At 46.5% G+C, this 16237-nt stretch overlaps 1 protein-coding gene and 1 long non-coding RNA gene across 2 annotated transcripts in view; both read right to left on the bottom strand.

The window, feature by feature from the left end:
* Nucleotides 1–16237, bottom strand: part of LOC144822912 (hyaluronidase-5-like) — a 329502-nt gene that overhangs the window by 130142 nt on the left and 183123 nt on the right. The window lies entirely within an intron of this gene.
* On the bottom strand, nt 3981–5356 carry LOC144822919 (uncharacterized). The gene is made up of 3 exons (XR_013608716.1): nt 5231–5356; nt 4629–4736; nt 3981–4069 (listed from the first exon to the last, which is right to left on the bottom strand). It is a non-coding gene; the product is annotated as an uncharacterized LOC144822919 (long non-coding RNA).

Below are 16237 nucleotides of genomic sequence, written 5' to 3'. Positions count from 1 at the left end.
GACCCTGCAGTTTTACACTATTTGAATGTGGAATTGGCTTTGTGGCCCCATCCTATCTGTCTTTGTGTTGATTTCAATATTAATTTGTCAGCTGATTTTAATTTAATAGGAGGGAAAAATATGTAGGTAAGAAACCTAGAGTTTTCAGGGCTCTGCAAGCACTGGTTCAGGAGCACTTTATGACTGATCTTTGGTATCATCAATGTAAGAATTCAGATGGTTATACATACTTTTCTGCCCCTCACAATAAAATGGTGCGCTTAGATTACTTCTTTGTGTCGGACCAACTTGCAGATACTACTTCAATCTCGATTGCACTCAGAATCATATCAGACCACAATCCATTGATTATTGATTGCACCCTAAATTGCAATGCGAAGGTTCCTAGGCCATGGACCTTTAAGAGAAAACTTTTATCAGAACAATCATACTTAGATCATATAAGGTCTTGGGTATCTGAATTTTTGAACATCAATAGAGGCTCAGCCCCTAGTAATATTGTTTGGGATACACTCAAGGCAGCAATCCGTGGCAAAACAAAGAGCTTTTCATTCTCCCGTCAGAGGCAAATCCAAGAGCAAATTAACAGACGCATTGATGAATTACGCCTCGCAGAGGTCCAGCTCACTAGTGCGATTAAGGAAGGCCGGGATATAGCCCATACTCAAGTACAGGTCGCACGTATTAAAGCTTCCTTGCTCGAGTTCTTTGGTCAGGACCTTGCTGCCAAATACTTACAGTTTCGCTCGATGATGTTCGAGTTTGGCGAAAAATCTGGCAGGGTCCTTGCTAAGGGGCTTCAGCAGCGTGGCCTGGCTAACTGTATTATTAAGATTCAGGACTCTCAGGGCTATATCCATGATACTCCGGAAGAGTCCTGACTTTTTTCTGAATTTTATCGCTCTTTATATACAGAGGAAGCCAAGGATCTCAATATAGATCATGATTTTGGGGTCTTTGTTCATGAGCTTAATACTTTAAAAGTTAAGGATCATCAGAATGCTGCTCTTTCCGCACCAATAGGATTGGACGAAGTTGAATTAGCATTGAATTCATTGGCTTAGGGCAAGGTGGTCGGCCCGGAATATATTCCTTTGGAATTTTACAGTAGATTTTGGTCTGAGATTCGGGAGGACTTCTTAACAATTGCTCAGCTCAGTCACATACCAGATTCTTGGCGTCATACAACTATCATCCTTTAAAAAAAAAAAATGTAAGCCGGAGCTGGACCCTGCTTCATTCCGTCCGATATGAATGATTAACACAGACAGCAAGATTTTTGCAAACATTTTGCCCACAGATTAGCGTCAGTGATATCTCTATTAGTCTCTATTTTTTTTTTTTTTTTTTTTTTTTTATTGAGATGGATCGGAATATAACACAATTTACAAATACCAACTGAATCCCATCAGACATTGACACATATGGATATAAACTATATTGCATATAATAAAATCAGACAATTAATATGTAAAACATCTCGGCAAACAGCAGAAGGGCAGCAAAAGTACTCAAGAATGTTACAGTCCAAATAATACAAGGGGATCATTCTTACATCAACTCACTGTCTATTCATCTTAGTTCTCTCCAATTTCTAAGAGGAGCCCAAATCCTTTTACCATATTCTTTCATCCTTTTACCCTTAAAGTTATATAGGCATTCCTCTATATTATGGATCCCCAGCAGCCTGGTTAGCCACATCTGAAAAGAGGGCGCAATCGGGTCTTTCCAAGCCGCTGCAATTAAGATTCTAAAAACAGCTACGGATAGAAAAATAAATGCTTCAGCTTCATGTCCGATTGCTAGGTTTTCATCCCTACCAAGTAAAACCATAATTGGGGATAGAGATATTTGAGACTCTAGCAGCCCCGATAAAAATTTTTCCATTTCTGTTAAAACAAGTGTGAGATTCTGACAAGAATAAAAGATATGCAGAAGATCCGCCGGGCCTTGATTACACCTTGGACATTTATCGTTATCTCTTAGCCCCCATTGAAACAACTTTGCAGGGGTATAATACAAATTGAAAACCATCTTGTAGTGCTGTGCTTTTAAATTAGTTGCTCTTAATACCTTTTTGTTCAATACGAGCACGTAATCTATGTCTACATTTGGATCCCCTATCCTTTGAGCCCAAGCAGACTCTATCTGTGTAATATCATTACCCAGCGCCTTCAAGAGATAACTATACCCTACTTTGATCTTCTTGCCGCCACTTATTACATACTTTATAAGAGGATTTATCTCCTGTAATGCTAATCTCGGTCTGAGTGATTTAATCGTCTGCTTGACTTGATTATACAGGAGCCAGTGGGTAGCCGGAATACCAAATTTCTGTTGTAAAATATCGAACTCCAGTAAATCATCCCCACACATGACATCCCCCAGATATCTAATACCCAGCGCCTTCCATGAGCTGCTGTTTCTATTCTCTCCAAGATGAGAAAAAGGTCTTGAGCTCCAAAGGTCAATCATACCATTGATCTTCGGGATTTTCAGGAATTTCAGTATCGCCTTCCAAGTACCCCATACACTTAGCATTACTTTACTTTTACTCCTTTTAAAGTATGAAACATTAATTTCTCGTGTTAGGAGCCCCCGAGCCCTTTCTCCTAGTAATACTTCATAAATTGACGGAATTCTATAAAAGCCAGGTGGAGTTTCTAAAACATCATTTCTCAACAAATAATTCATTTGCAGCAGTAAACAAACCCAATGGTACAGCCTCAAATTGGGTGCAGATAGCCCTCCTTCCTCTAATGGTGCAAAAAGATATCTCTATTAGTCTCTATACATCAACACGGATTTATTCCCGGTAGGGACACGGCGGACCATGTTCGCCGTGTTATAGCACTTTTAGACTGGGCCCAAGTTACAAGATCTCCCCTCGGTGTGATCCTGTTGGACGCCGAAAAGGCGTTTGACAGGGTTGCCTGGGGGTTGTTATGGAACGTCTTGCAATGGAAGGAGTTCTGTCCAAGTTTTATTTATGCCTTACAGTCATTCTATATTGCTGCTCAAGCAACCTTAACTATATCAGGTTTGCTTTCAAGGTCGTTTGATATTAGCAGGGGCACTAGGCATGGTTGTCCCTGATCGCCCCTGCTATTCGCTCTTCATATAGATCCGAAAATAAAATTGAGCTCTCTCTGAACATATCTTCGGTTAAGATCAATGCGTATGAATTTGAAGTCTTGGCATACGCCAATGATAACATTGTGTTAACTAGTAATGTTTCATCCTCATTCCCAGCTATTAAGAACTTAGCGGAACAGTATGGCCAGCTCTCTGGCTATAACCTCAATGTCCAGAAAACTCAGGTTGTTCAATCCAATACTATGGGTCCCTCCGATGCGCGAGTGGTTCAAAGTGCGACGTATTTAGGGATTAAAATTACAACTGCAGTAGATAAGTTACCAGATATGAATATCTTACCTATTATAGATACGGTCAGTTCCACCTTGCGCAGATTGGATAATTTGCACCTATCTTTGTTTGGTAGAAGGAACGTCTTAAAAATGTTGATTTTACCAAAATGTTATATATATTCAGGACCTTTCCGTTAGAATTTGCTCAGTCAAGTTTTGCCCGTGCAGAAAGATGCTGCACTAGGTTTCTGTGGGGCTATCGCCAGTCCCGAAGGGCGGCAAAATGGATGCATCTGCCACTGGACAGAGGAGGGTGGTCAGTGCCCAGTTTGCTGCTTTATAACTGGTCAGAGAGGATGCCAAGGGATATTACTGTCGGTACTCAAACCCAGCTACTATAAAAAAACTAAGTTCAAGGTCATCATAGCAATGCACTCAGTTTGAAGGAAGGTTCGTAGGAAATGGTTAATTCCTAACATTAATCACTACACACCCCTGGCAGCAGCTAGATTGCTACCCTCCATTTTTCAAGATCACACTACAATCAGGTGGAGGTTACATGGCATTACTGTTCTGAGGGACAGTAGCAATGTTGATCAAATTAATGAAATCAGTAGGCCATGGAATTTTCTTTCTTGTTTTTATTCCAAATCTTCACACACAAGTAGTCAACGCGTTTCGTCCGAAGGACTTCTTCAGGGCTACAACAAACAAATATACATATTATACAATGCTATATTACAATTAAAAACATAAATTTTATACAACATGAGTGTAAAAAATCTTTGAAGCGCTTACTACGCAGTCCATAAACAAAAATGGCCTACTGACAAGATTTACAATTTATCCTCTTTTGAATAGTGGAATAGATACCACAGTCTGTATTGTGCAAGAGCTTAAAGTGCAAAAGGCTTGGTGTCATTTTAAAACAATGATTTTTCTAAAGGTATTTCATATTTTAATTGGACAGGGAACTGTTATTAAAGTAAAAGGAAGAGAAGGAGGAGTTTTCTAAGTTTTTATGGCTAGGTCCACAGATTGGCCATAACTAGAAGTAAATGAAGGACTATATTTTACCGAAAATTATCAAAATTACGTCACGGATTATGCGTTCCAGGGCTTTATCATTGAGACAAGTCTTCAAAATATTTAATGGCAAAAATGTCCTATTATGAAAAAGGATTGGGTGTAAGTTTTTTTATGCTTTATACATTTATTAATAGTTTCACCAATGGTTTATTAGCCGGACACATCACATACCTTATTTTAAAATAGACTAGTCAGTTCTCTTCAAATATTGTTTGGGTCGATGCGCGATTGGAAAGATGCCATTATTCACATCCTTTACCAGTGATATCTGTATTCACCCTAATAAAAAATGGGGTGAAAACTGGTTTAAAACCCCAGAAGAACAAGTCATCATCATGCATGACATATAGACGGTGATCTTATTATAATTACGTTCTCAGGTAGGACCTAGGTGTATAGGGCCATACTATTATGATTACATTTTCCATAAATACAGAAAAGGAAAACAAAAGCACACTATTTCAGTACTGCTCCTTAACCCAAAACCGCAATGAGCAGTGTTTGTTAACATAACTAAAAAGGAAAAGAAGTACCCGCCCTTTTATTTTATTTTTTACGGCAATGAAACATAAGTGCAGGAAGGGAAATGAGAGCAACCCGGTTCGGCACTGCTCCTTAACCTGAATCCGCAGTAAGCAGTGTTTGCTAACATAGAAAAAAGAAAGAGAGCACCCACCCTTATTTAAAAGTTTAGTTAAAACAAGAACCCAAAAAGGCTAGAATAGCCACCCTACCAGCAAAAGTTTTAGCAGCCCTCCCAAAGTATCACTTACTTGAATGGTCGTCACATCTAGGTTCTCCCCGGTTGCAGCCTCGAGTTGGTAGTTCGAGCATTTGACCGGGGTGGGCAAGTTTAAATAGCCCGCAAACAAGTGTCAGCTGCTCACAATTAAAAGAGGCCGCACCGGTCCATGCAAGTGCAGCCGCCATCTTAGAATGTGCATAGAATGCATATATGTTATGGGGACTAAGCCTTATTTTCCAAAGATCGTAAACGATTTTATAGTATTGGCGGAATCCATACAATTTTATTTAATAGAAACGATTTTAAGGATTATACATTATTTTTAGTTGTGAATTCTAGACAGGAAATTCTATACAAATAAAGTATGGAGTACGATGGTCAATACTACATGCTCTTTAAAGCCATACCTGATGACACTATAGTATTATCAATACGTAATGCTCTATTGAGACATGATATTATCGAAGTGTTTTCTGTTAACATTGTGTATGGCAGCAGCAAATTTCAAGTTCCCGATTCGGGCGCCATTTTGGAACGGGGAATAAAATACAAATTTCTTAGCCCGATGTCGAATTCTAAGGATTAGTGTGGTACTAACGGAATCCCCTACGTAATTTGATGTAATGGTAAATAATTTTGAGTGAATTATATTATTTTCGGATACAAAGTTTTGTTAAAAAAAGAATATGCAAAATACGTAAATACACTATACTTATGAAATTGTAATCCACAAAGTACTGTAATGATCCAAATATATAGCGCAATCTTCAGACATGATGTTACCAAAATGTTTAATGTTTACACTGTTAGATAAGAGGGCAACGAATTGCCAAGTTGGATTTTTTACGCGCCAGTTTGGATCGGGGAATAAACAGTGTTGTTTACTAGATCTGATGTGAAAGTGTATTCCCTTATTAGACCTGTATTGTTTACACTGTGTGGCCCTAGATGATTCTATTATTTTAAGACCAACAACATCAAGCAGTTTGCTGCCTTTTGCCATACTGCATCACAAAGAGATTATTTACAAACAGTGTTTATCAGCAATAAAATGGCTTATTAATTTACACATTTTAAAATCATTCATTTTAGACGAAACGCGTTGGCTACTTGTGTGTGAAGATTTGGAATAAAAACAAGAAAGAAAATTCCATGGCCTACTGATATCATTAATTTGATCAACATTGCTACTGTATATTGTATGGTGTGCTGAACCATTGTGTTGTATAGCATAAAGTGCCTTTGGGCATTAGCTTTGGAAGCCTAGGGGCATGTGGCTTCAGGTTTCTGGCACCCACAAACGTAACTAGACCAGAAGAAAGTGAATGTAGTGCAGTCAATTGTCTTACCCTATACCCCTGTCTTAGTATTGTTAACTGTTCTGAGGGACCTAGTTTTTGAGGGCAATATGGCTTCCTTTTTATTTATAAAAGATATGTTTGCCTTGGACACGCATGAATTTTTAAAATACTTACAGGTTCGAAGCTATTTAGATAAACTTTTGCATAAAATCCCTACCTTATTTGTTAAGATTACACTTATGGAATTAATCTTGAGGAAGTCACGATTTGGGTTGCTTTATCAAAACTTACTGTTGAGTCTCCCTGATGATCTATCTTCCTATAATATTAAATGGGAGAATAAGTTAGGCAAGGTTGGTATGGATATCTTTCAGGCATTAGAACTATCCAACACTGTGCTAATCTCCGGGAGCTTACGGCTTGAAAGACAGCATTTCCTGAGGCGCAGCCGGGAGAACGATCGCATTATTTTAAAAACATTGAAGTGTAATATTGTGTATTTTAACTTTTGACCCTCTCCCCCTGGGCACTTACTATCACTTGTTCGCCACTCTCTGGGCATTCCCGCGCAGCGGATCTTAACGCTGCTGCGGGATACAATCTAACTTTTGCCGCCATCACCTGGGATCCCTCAGGCCACGCCCACCATAGCTAGGCCACGCCCCCCGCCGAAAGCTCTTACGGCACGCAGAACGCTAGCGCGAGTCAGACACAGCATTCTCCTGAGGCGCAGCCGGGAGAACGAGCGCATTATTTTAAGAACATTGAAGTGTAATATTGTGTATTTTAACTTTTGACCCTCTCTCCCTGGGCACTTACTATCACTTGTTCGCCACTCTCTGGGCATCCCCGCGCAGCGGATCTTAACGCTGCTGCGGGATACAATCTAACTTGCCGCCATCACCTGGGATCCCTCAGGCCACGCCCACCATAGCTAGGCCACGCCCCCCGCCGAAAGCATTTAATGTGCGCTGAACGCTAGCGCGAGCCAGAGACAGCAATCTCCTGAGGCGCAGCCGGGAGAATGATCGCATTATTTTAAAAACATTGAAATGTAATATTGTGTATTTTAACTTTTGACCCTCTCCCCACGGGCACTTACTATCACTTGTTCACCACTCTCTGGGCATCCCCGCGCAGCGGATCTTAACACTGCTGCGGGATACAATCTAACTGTTGCAACCATCACCTGGGATCCCTCAGGCCACGGCCACCATAGCTAGGCCACGCCCCCCGCCGAAAGTATTTAAGGCGTGCTGAACGCTAGCGCGAGCCAGAGACAGCAATCTCCTGAGGTGCAGCCAGGAGAACGATCACATTATGTTAAAAAACATTGAAGTGTAATATTGTGTATTTTAACTTTTGACGCTCTCCCCCTGGGCACTTACTATCACTTGTTCGCCACTCTCTGGGCATCCCCGCGCAGCGGATCTTAACGCTGCTGCGGGATACAATCTAACTGTTGCCGCCATCACCTGGGATCCCTCAGGCCACGCCCACCATCGCTAGGCCACGCCCCCGCCGAAAGCTTTTAAGGCGTGCTGAACGCTAGCGCGAGCCAGAGACAGCAATCTCCTGAGGCGCAGCCGGGAGAACGATTGCATTATTTTAAAAACATTGAAGTGTAATATTGTGTATTATAACTTTTGACCCTCTCCCCCTGGGCACTTACTATCACTTGTTCGCCACTCTCTGGGCATCCCCGCGCAGCGGATCTTAACGCTGCTGCGGGATACAATCTAACTTTTGCCGCCATCACCTGGGATCCCTCAGGCCACGCCCACCATAGCTAGGTCACGCCCCCTCACACGTCCCCCCTCACCTATAAATCATGTGTATCTACCGGACGCGCAGCGGACGAGCGCAGCGGGCGCGCCTAAGGCAAGCCCGTCTGCGCGCGTCCGCACCGGCTCCGGGCCTAGGGCCAACCATGCTGCCGGTTCCCATCTCGTTCAGAGACAGACATGGTCTAGATCGCAGCTTTTGGATTTAAGATTGAAAATCTGCAATCCATTGGCACGGTGCAATCTCCCACTGGTTAGTCCCCCTTACTTTAAATGTAACTGCTGCTCTTTCTCCCTCATTCCTCACATAAAATGTCCCCCTTCATCAACAAAAATCCTTCCCTCCCCTATACGAACCTTCTCGATGGGATTATTGAATTGTCGTTCTTTGCCATGTCACTCTATTGACATTTGGCTGCTGCTTTCATCATCGTCCTGGGATTCACTTTTTTCTTACCGAGACATGGCTTAAGGACTCTTCTAACCCAGACATTTCCCTTGCTTTGCCCCCAGGATATCGCCTAACAGGAGTAAGCCGGGAAGGCTCTAGACCCGGAGGCGGAATCGCGGTTATCTTACAGTCCCATCTGACAATTACTTCCAGGAAAATCCTGGACTTAGGGCCCATAGAGGCACTTTACTTTTCTATTTCAGAGACCATCACGCCCATCTTTTCAGGGGTCCTGGTCTATTGCCCTCCTAAGACCCCACAGCCTTCCATATCGACACTATTAGCAGTTATTGCTGACCTCTCTCTCAAACATCCGCATTTCACGGTGTTGGGAGACTTTAACCATCATGTGGACTTACCTGACTGCTCTCGAGCTACTCTTCTTTTAGATTCCATGCAAAGTCTGAACCTGTCCCAATGGGTTAGGGGCCCCACACACTCAGCTGGACATACCCTTGACCTGATCTTCTCTAACTGGATGGAGCTGAAGATACTTCCCTCCACCCCTTTGACATGGTCCGATCATTTTCTGATCCCGTTCGAAGTGCCCATTTTCCAGCCTTCTAAGAGGGAATCTGCCATTAGAGAACAAGGCAGAAAATGGCATAAGGTCTCACTTAATGCCTTGGAGAAAACGTATAAGAATAATTTATACTCATTCCCAGTCAACCTCAATGAAGCGGTATCTATATTTAATAAAGACCTTACGGCCGCTGTTAGAAGCGGCTGTCTCTAGTTGGCAGAGGTATACACTTCTGACAAATAGGGACACACCTTTTCTAGTCAGGGCAAGAAGATCACACACTTAGATAACCCCTGCTCACCCCCTTGGTAGCTTGGCAAAGCAGACAGGCTTATCTCAGAGGCAGTGCGTTAAGCATTTATGACCACATACAGTAATAAAGTGAATACACTACAAATGGACACGACACAGTAGTATTATAAAAATAAGTATTTTTATATAAGGCTTAGCACAAGACCAAATAACGACAAAAATATACCACAATCTTAATAAATACTCTTGGAAGGAAAAATAATAGTTCAAGCACGGTTTCTTCTTAGCACAAAGTCTTTAGTATCAAAAGCAACTCTTCTTCTCTAAAACACAGTTCTTGGCAACAATGTAACCCACACGGGAGTCACACGACGTCGAGGCAAAGTTAATCCAAAGGTTCGGCGTCGACCGCGAGGAGCGCTACGTCGAGCCCGGAGTCGCACAGACCCCCAACAACACAGTACCTTGGAAAAGTGAAGCACTCGATGATCAGCGGCGTCGAGATGTCCGGCGTCGCGTCTTCGGCGTCGATCGGGCCTCGGAGTCGGGGCGATCTGCAGCGGCGTCGACCGAAGTCAGGCGGGAGCAGCGCTCACGGGATGAGGCGGGATACGGCGTCGTCGATGTCGATGTTGCAAGAGTGAGCAGCGCTCACGGCGTCGAGAGGGCTCGAAGTCGATGCGATCAGCGGCGGTGCAGACACGGGGTCACTTGGAGCTGGAGCCGAACTCACTACTCACTGGCGTTGCTGCTGGCGTCGATCGGGCCCGGCGGCCGGCGTCGAGGAAGCGGGACACTGGAGCCGTTACTCACGATGTCGAGCTGGATTCGGCGGCGTCCGTCGGCGTCGAGATTGCTGGATTCTTTCAGAGGTGCTGGATTCACAAACTCCAGCAAATAGCACTTTAACAGATGAAGTCCTTTAGCCCTGTGACTTCAACAGGAGACTGGCACTCTTCCAGCCCTTGGAGATTTTCTCAGCAAAGAGTGAGAGTACACACAAAAGTTCCTCTCTCCTGGTTCCTTGGCAAAAATAAAGAAGCAATGCAGGATTCCCCCAACAAACAGCACTCTGGCAGAAGGGGTAGGCAGTCCTTAGATCAGCAGGCTTCTTGTCCTTGGTTCAGGTTTCCTTGTCAGAAGTGATCTGATTTCTTGGTTCAGGGGTCCTTCTCTTATACCCCTTTTTGGCTTTGATCCCTTTGTCCATGCAGGGGAAATTCCCCCCATCCTGGGTTTGTTGTGGGTGTTGCCAGGCCAGAGCACCTGGCCTATTCACTGGGCAGGGCAGAGTCCTCAGCCGCTCAGCAGGAGCGGAGCCAGCATTGTCACTGGCAGGGGCAGGGCCATCAGCTGCCCGGCAGGAGGCGGGCCAGGAAAGTCCCAGGCAAGCACAGAGTCATCAGTCGCCTGGCAGGGGGGCGGAGCCAACATTGTATCAGGCAGGGCAGGCTATCAAGAGCTACTCTTCCCCTACTCTCAATGCAAATGCCCCACTCATCCCACACTGACTCATTCAGACTCTCTGGAGCCACCCAGCTCCTGTCACACACACACCAGAACCAGCAGAGACCGGTAGACAGTTAGACAAGAAAATAGCTACTTTCTAAAAGTGCTATTTTCAAACACAGAGTCCAAAAACCATCCACACAAACGGATGCGTTATTAAACCCTGAGTTCAGGGATACCAAACTCGACATTGCACCATGCTCCCCGAGCCCGCTAGGATTATAACATTAATAATCCTGGCAGCCCATTCTAACTGATGGAGAGCAGGTTACCTTACAATAGTGAAAAACGACTATGGCTGTAATTCACTATTAGGACATGCCAACCTTGTCAGGCTTGTCCTACCTTATGCTTACAATGCACCCTGCCCGTGGGCCTACCATAGGGGTGACTAACATGAAGTTAAGGGAAGGTTTAGGGACTGGCAAGTAGGTGTACTTGCGCAGTCTTCGTGACAGTCAGACTGCACGTGGTCTGGCAATGGCAGACCTTCAGACATACTTTTACTAGGCCGCTCTTGTGGGTGGCACAACATGTGCTGCAAGCCCACTAGCAGCATTTGTATTTACAAGCCCTGGCACTCCTGGTGCACTCTACTAGGGACTGATAGTAAACCAAATAAGCCAAACATGGAAGCAAATCAATACAGCAATTTCACATAGGGAGCACTTGCACTGTGACACTGATCAGCAGTGGCACAGTGCCCAAAGCATATACCAGCAAAAACATCGTAAACAGAGGAGGCAAACGGAAAAAATGGAGGAGAGACTCATGCCAATGATGCCAGGTCTAACACGTGTCCCCTCCAGCTGAAATGTGGGGAGAACTACCCTTACCCTAGGGAGTCCTCATCACTAAGGCGGAAAAATCTGGACAGACCATCAGCATTGGCGTGATCTGTGCCAGGGCGGTGTTCCACCGTGAAGTCCATCCCCTGTAGGGAAATGGACCACCTCAACAGCTTTGGATTCTCACCCCTCATCTGCATCAACCATCTGAGGGGCCTGTGGTCTGTCTGCACCCGGAAGTGAGTCCCAAACAGGTAGGGTCTCAGCTTTTTCAGTGCCCAGACCACAGCAAATGCTTCTCTTTCTATCGCACTCCACCTCTGTTCCCTGGGAAGTAACCTCCTGCTGATGAAGGCTACAGGTAAGTCTCGGCCCTCTTCATTCACCTGAGCTAGAACAGCCCCCACGCCATGCTCTGAAGCGTCCGTCTGAACAACAAATTCTTTAGAAAAGTCGGGTGCCTGGAGTATGGGTGCGGTGCACATTGCAGTTTTCAGGGTGTCAAAGGCCGTCTGACAGGCGTCAGTCCAGTTCACAAGTCGTGGCTGCTTCCTGGAAGTCAGCGAAGTCAAGGGGTGCACAATGTTACCATAATCCTTGACAAACCTCCTGTAGTAACCCGTGAGACCCAGGAAGGCTCTCACCTGAGTCTGGGTTTTGGGCGGTGCCCATGCCAGGATGGTATCAATCTTGGGTTGCAGGGGGGCCACCTTGCCGCTCCCTACTTGGTGCCCCAAGTACACCACTGAACCCTGCCCAATCTGGCACTTACTGGCTTTGATTGTGAGGCCTGCTCTGCGCAGGGCCAACAACACTTCCTGGAGGTGGCACAAGTGTTCCTCCCAGCTGGCGCTGAACACTGCGATGTCGTCCAGGTAGGCGGCACTGAAATCCTCCAGTCCAGCCAAGACCTGGTTGACCAACCTCTGGAAGGTGGCAGGGGCATTCTTCATCCCAAAGGGCATAACCCGGAACTGGTAGTGCCCATCTGGTGTGGAGAATGCTGACCTCTCTTTTGCCCCATCGGTCAAGGTGATCTGCCAGTACCCAGACGTTAGATCAAACGTACTAAGGTACCGGGCAGCCCCTAACCGATCGATGAGCTCATCAGCTCTGGGGATGGGGTGCGCGTCAGTCTTGGTGACTGAATTGAGTCCTCGGTAATCCACACAGAACCGAAGTTCCGGTGAAGCACCAGGCGCTGCAGCCTTTGGAACCAAGACCACGGGGCTGGCCCAAGGACTGCTAGAGGACTCAACCACCCCTAGGGCAAACATCTTGGAGACCTCCTCCTTGATGTATGCTCTGACCTTGTCAGTCACTCTGTAAGCCTTGTGCTTGACAGGAGTGCTGTCCCCGGTGTCTACATCATGGACACACCACTGAGTAACACCAGGAATCAAGGAAAACAGATCAGGGAATTGCCCCAACAAATGGCGACAATCCTGCTGCTGTTCAGGGGTCAGTGTGTCAGAGAGGACAACACCATCCACTGACCCATCTTGCTCTTTTGCATACAGGAGGTCAGGAAGAGGCTCACTCTCCTCCTCCATTCCAGCATCTGTAGCTAGGAGCATGCCCACTTCGGACCTTTCTAAGTGGGGCTTCAAACGGTTGACATGCAGGACCCGCAAGGGGTTCCTGGGAGACTTTAAATCCACCAGGTAGGTGACATCGCTCTTCTTCTCCACAACCTCAAATGGTCCAGTCCACCTGTCCTTGAGCGCACAAGGTTCCACAGGGGACATGACCCAAACTTTCTGTCCAGGCTGAAGCTCTACCAGAGTGGCCTTCTGGTCGTACCACCGCTTCATCTCCTCCTGGCTGGCCTCCAGATTTGCCTGAGCAAGATCCCTGAAGCGCCTAGTCTGGTTCCTAAAGGCCAGCATGTAACTGTATACATCCTGGGGAGGTTTCCTGGGAGATTGCTCCCAGCCTTCTTTGACCAGACTTAAAGGTCCTCTTACCGGGTGACCATACAAAAGCTCAAAGGGGCTGAACCCTAGAGACTTCTGTGGCACCTCACGGTAAGCAAACAACAGGCATGGCAAGAGGACATCCCATTTACGCCTCATTGGTTCTTCAAGACCCATGATCATGCCTTTAAGGGTACGGTTGAACCTTTCAACCAACCCATTACCTTGAGGGTGGTAAGGAGTGGTGAACTTATAAGTTACCCCACACTCCTTCCACAGAGACTTCATATAGTTGGAAATGAAGTTGGTGCCCCGGTCTGACACCACCTCTCTGGGGAACCCCATTCGGGAGAAAACACCCATTAGTGCCCGTCCCACCACGGGGGCAGTCACTGTTCTGAGAGGGATGGCTTCCGGGTACCGTGTGGCATGGTCCACCAAGACCAGGATGAACCTGTTGCCCAGGGCTGTCTTGGGGTCCAGTGGCCCAACAATGTCAATCCCCACCCGGTCAAAGGGGGTACTGACCACGGGAAAAGGTTGGAGGGGAGCCTTCTGCTTCCGCCCGCTTTTCCCACTTGCCTGGCAAGTCTGACAGGTCTTGCACTGGATGTCTACATCCCTTCGCATCTGAGGCCAATAGAAATGGGTGACAAGCCTGTCATAGGTCTTGTCCTGCCCCAGATGTCCAGCTAAAGGAACGTCATGAGCCAAACCCAGTAGGAAGGCTCTGAAGCGCTGGGGTACCACCAGCACACGGGCTGACCCAGGCTCAGCAGCCTTAGGCTCGCTATACAGGAGGTCGTTCTCCCAGTACACAAAATGTGACCCTGACTGATCACCTGAGGTTTGGGCTGAGGCCTGCTGCCTCATACCCACAAGAGAAGGGCACACTTTCTGTTCTGCACAGAATTCCTCCCTGGAGGGACCACCATCCTGCTGCCAATGGGTCAGCTCGGGCAGGTCTCCCAGTTCGGCAACTTGTTCACCTGTGGGTTCCAGGGCATCCCCCTCGAGGTCTGCCTCCTCCTGGACCACGGGAACTACGGGGGGCGGTTTCCCGCGCCCCCTGCCTCTTCTCTTCACAGCCGGGTCCTGGGCCATACTTTCAGGCTCCAGAACCCCATCAACACCCTTACTTGCTGTCATGGATCGAGTGGTTGCACACACCCACTCTGGCACACCCAACATTTTCAAATGTGTCTCCCTCTCCACCTTAGCCCAAGGGGAGTCTTCTAAATCATTGCCCAGGAGACAATCAACAGGCATGGCGGGCCTTACAGCAACTTGAAGAGTACCTGAAACTCCCCCCCATTCAAAGGAAACTTGAGCTACCTCACACTCTTTCTGGGAGTTGTCAGCAGCTATCACAGGGTAGAATGCGTGGGGAACAACCTGCTCTCTGGACACCAAGTGACACTTGACAGCTGTCACACTCGCTCCGGTGTCTCTGAGAGCCTCAACTCTATGGCCATTAATGGTCACCCACTGCCTATATTTTTTAGTGTTACTAGGCAGAGGGGGTGGCGGGACCAATTCCATGTCTCCTAGAGAGACCAGGGACATCTCTGCGGGACCCTCCCCACCATGGGCAACCATCTCCTCCCCTCCCAGAGCTACACTAGCCAACTGACGGGGTGGTGCACTGGGTAGTGCACCAGACTTCTTCAAGGGACACTGAGGGTCATAAAAACGGTGTCCTACCTGCTTACAAACGAAGCAGGTCAGTGGGCCCCTATGACCAGGTTTACCTGGCGGGGCCTCTGATTTCTTCACAGGGGGAGGCTGGGAACCTTTCCCTTGGTTCCCTTGGGGATTACTTTGGGGCCCTTTCTGGGACTCCTTCTGTTTACCCTTGTCCCCCCCACTCTTCTGCTGGGGACCCTGCCCACCTTTGGCTGAGTCTCCCACTGGACCCTTGTGGACCCTGGTACTGACCCAGCGGTCCGCCTCTTCAGCAAGTTTTCTAGGGTTAGATATCTTGCTATCAATAAGGTGCTGGCGCAGCTCTGGAAAACAGTTATTAGACAAGTGCTCCCAAGCAAACAAATCATAAAGAGCATCATAACTTTCCACTTTGCTGCCCTTTACCCAACCATCCATGGCTCTGCAAAAATATGACACATACTCCACCCACGTGGTACCAGGCAACTTCTTACATTCTCTAAAGGCCTGTCTGTACTTTTCTGGGGTGAGGCCATACCTTAACATTAAAGCATCTTTCATATGAGCATAAGACGTCCTATTCTCAACAGGCATGTCTAACAGGGTATCTCTTCCCTCATTCACAAAGCGACCCCACAACCCCGCTCCCCAATCCTTCTCAGGGACCCGGTGGGCCAACAATGCTAACTCATATGCTTTAAACCACTGACCAATATCCTCATTCTTCTGAAAATCTTTGATCACATCTTTGGGAAAATAAAACCTACTTTCTGCAGGCACAGATGGGACGCTGCCACCAGAGGGATTCAATTCTAACTCCTTAGCTTTGAGCTCCATGTCCCTCAC

The sequence above is a fragment of the Lissotriton helveticus genome, chromosome 1_1 (assembly GCF_964261635.1).
Source record: "Lissotriton helveticus chromosome 1_1, aLisHel1.1, whole genome shotgun sequence".
Classification (NCBI taxonomy): domain Eukaryota; kingdom Metazoa; phylum Chordata; class Amphibia; order Caudata; family Salamandridae; genus Lissotriton; species Lissotriton helveticus.
Note: the sequence above shows the minus strand (reverse complement) of the source record. Positions and strands in the feature narration are given on the sequence as shown.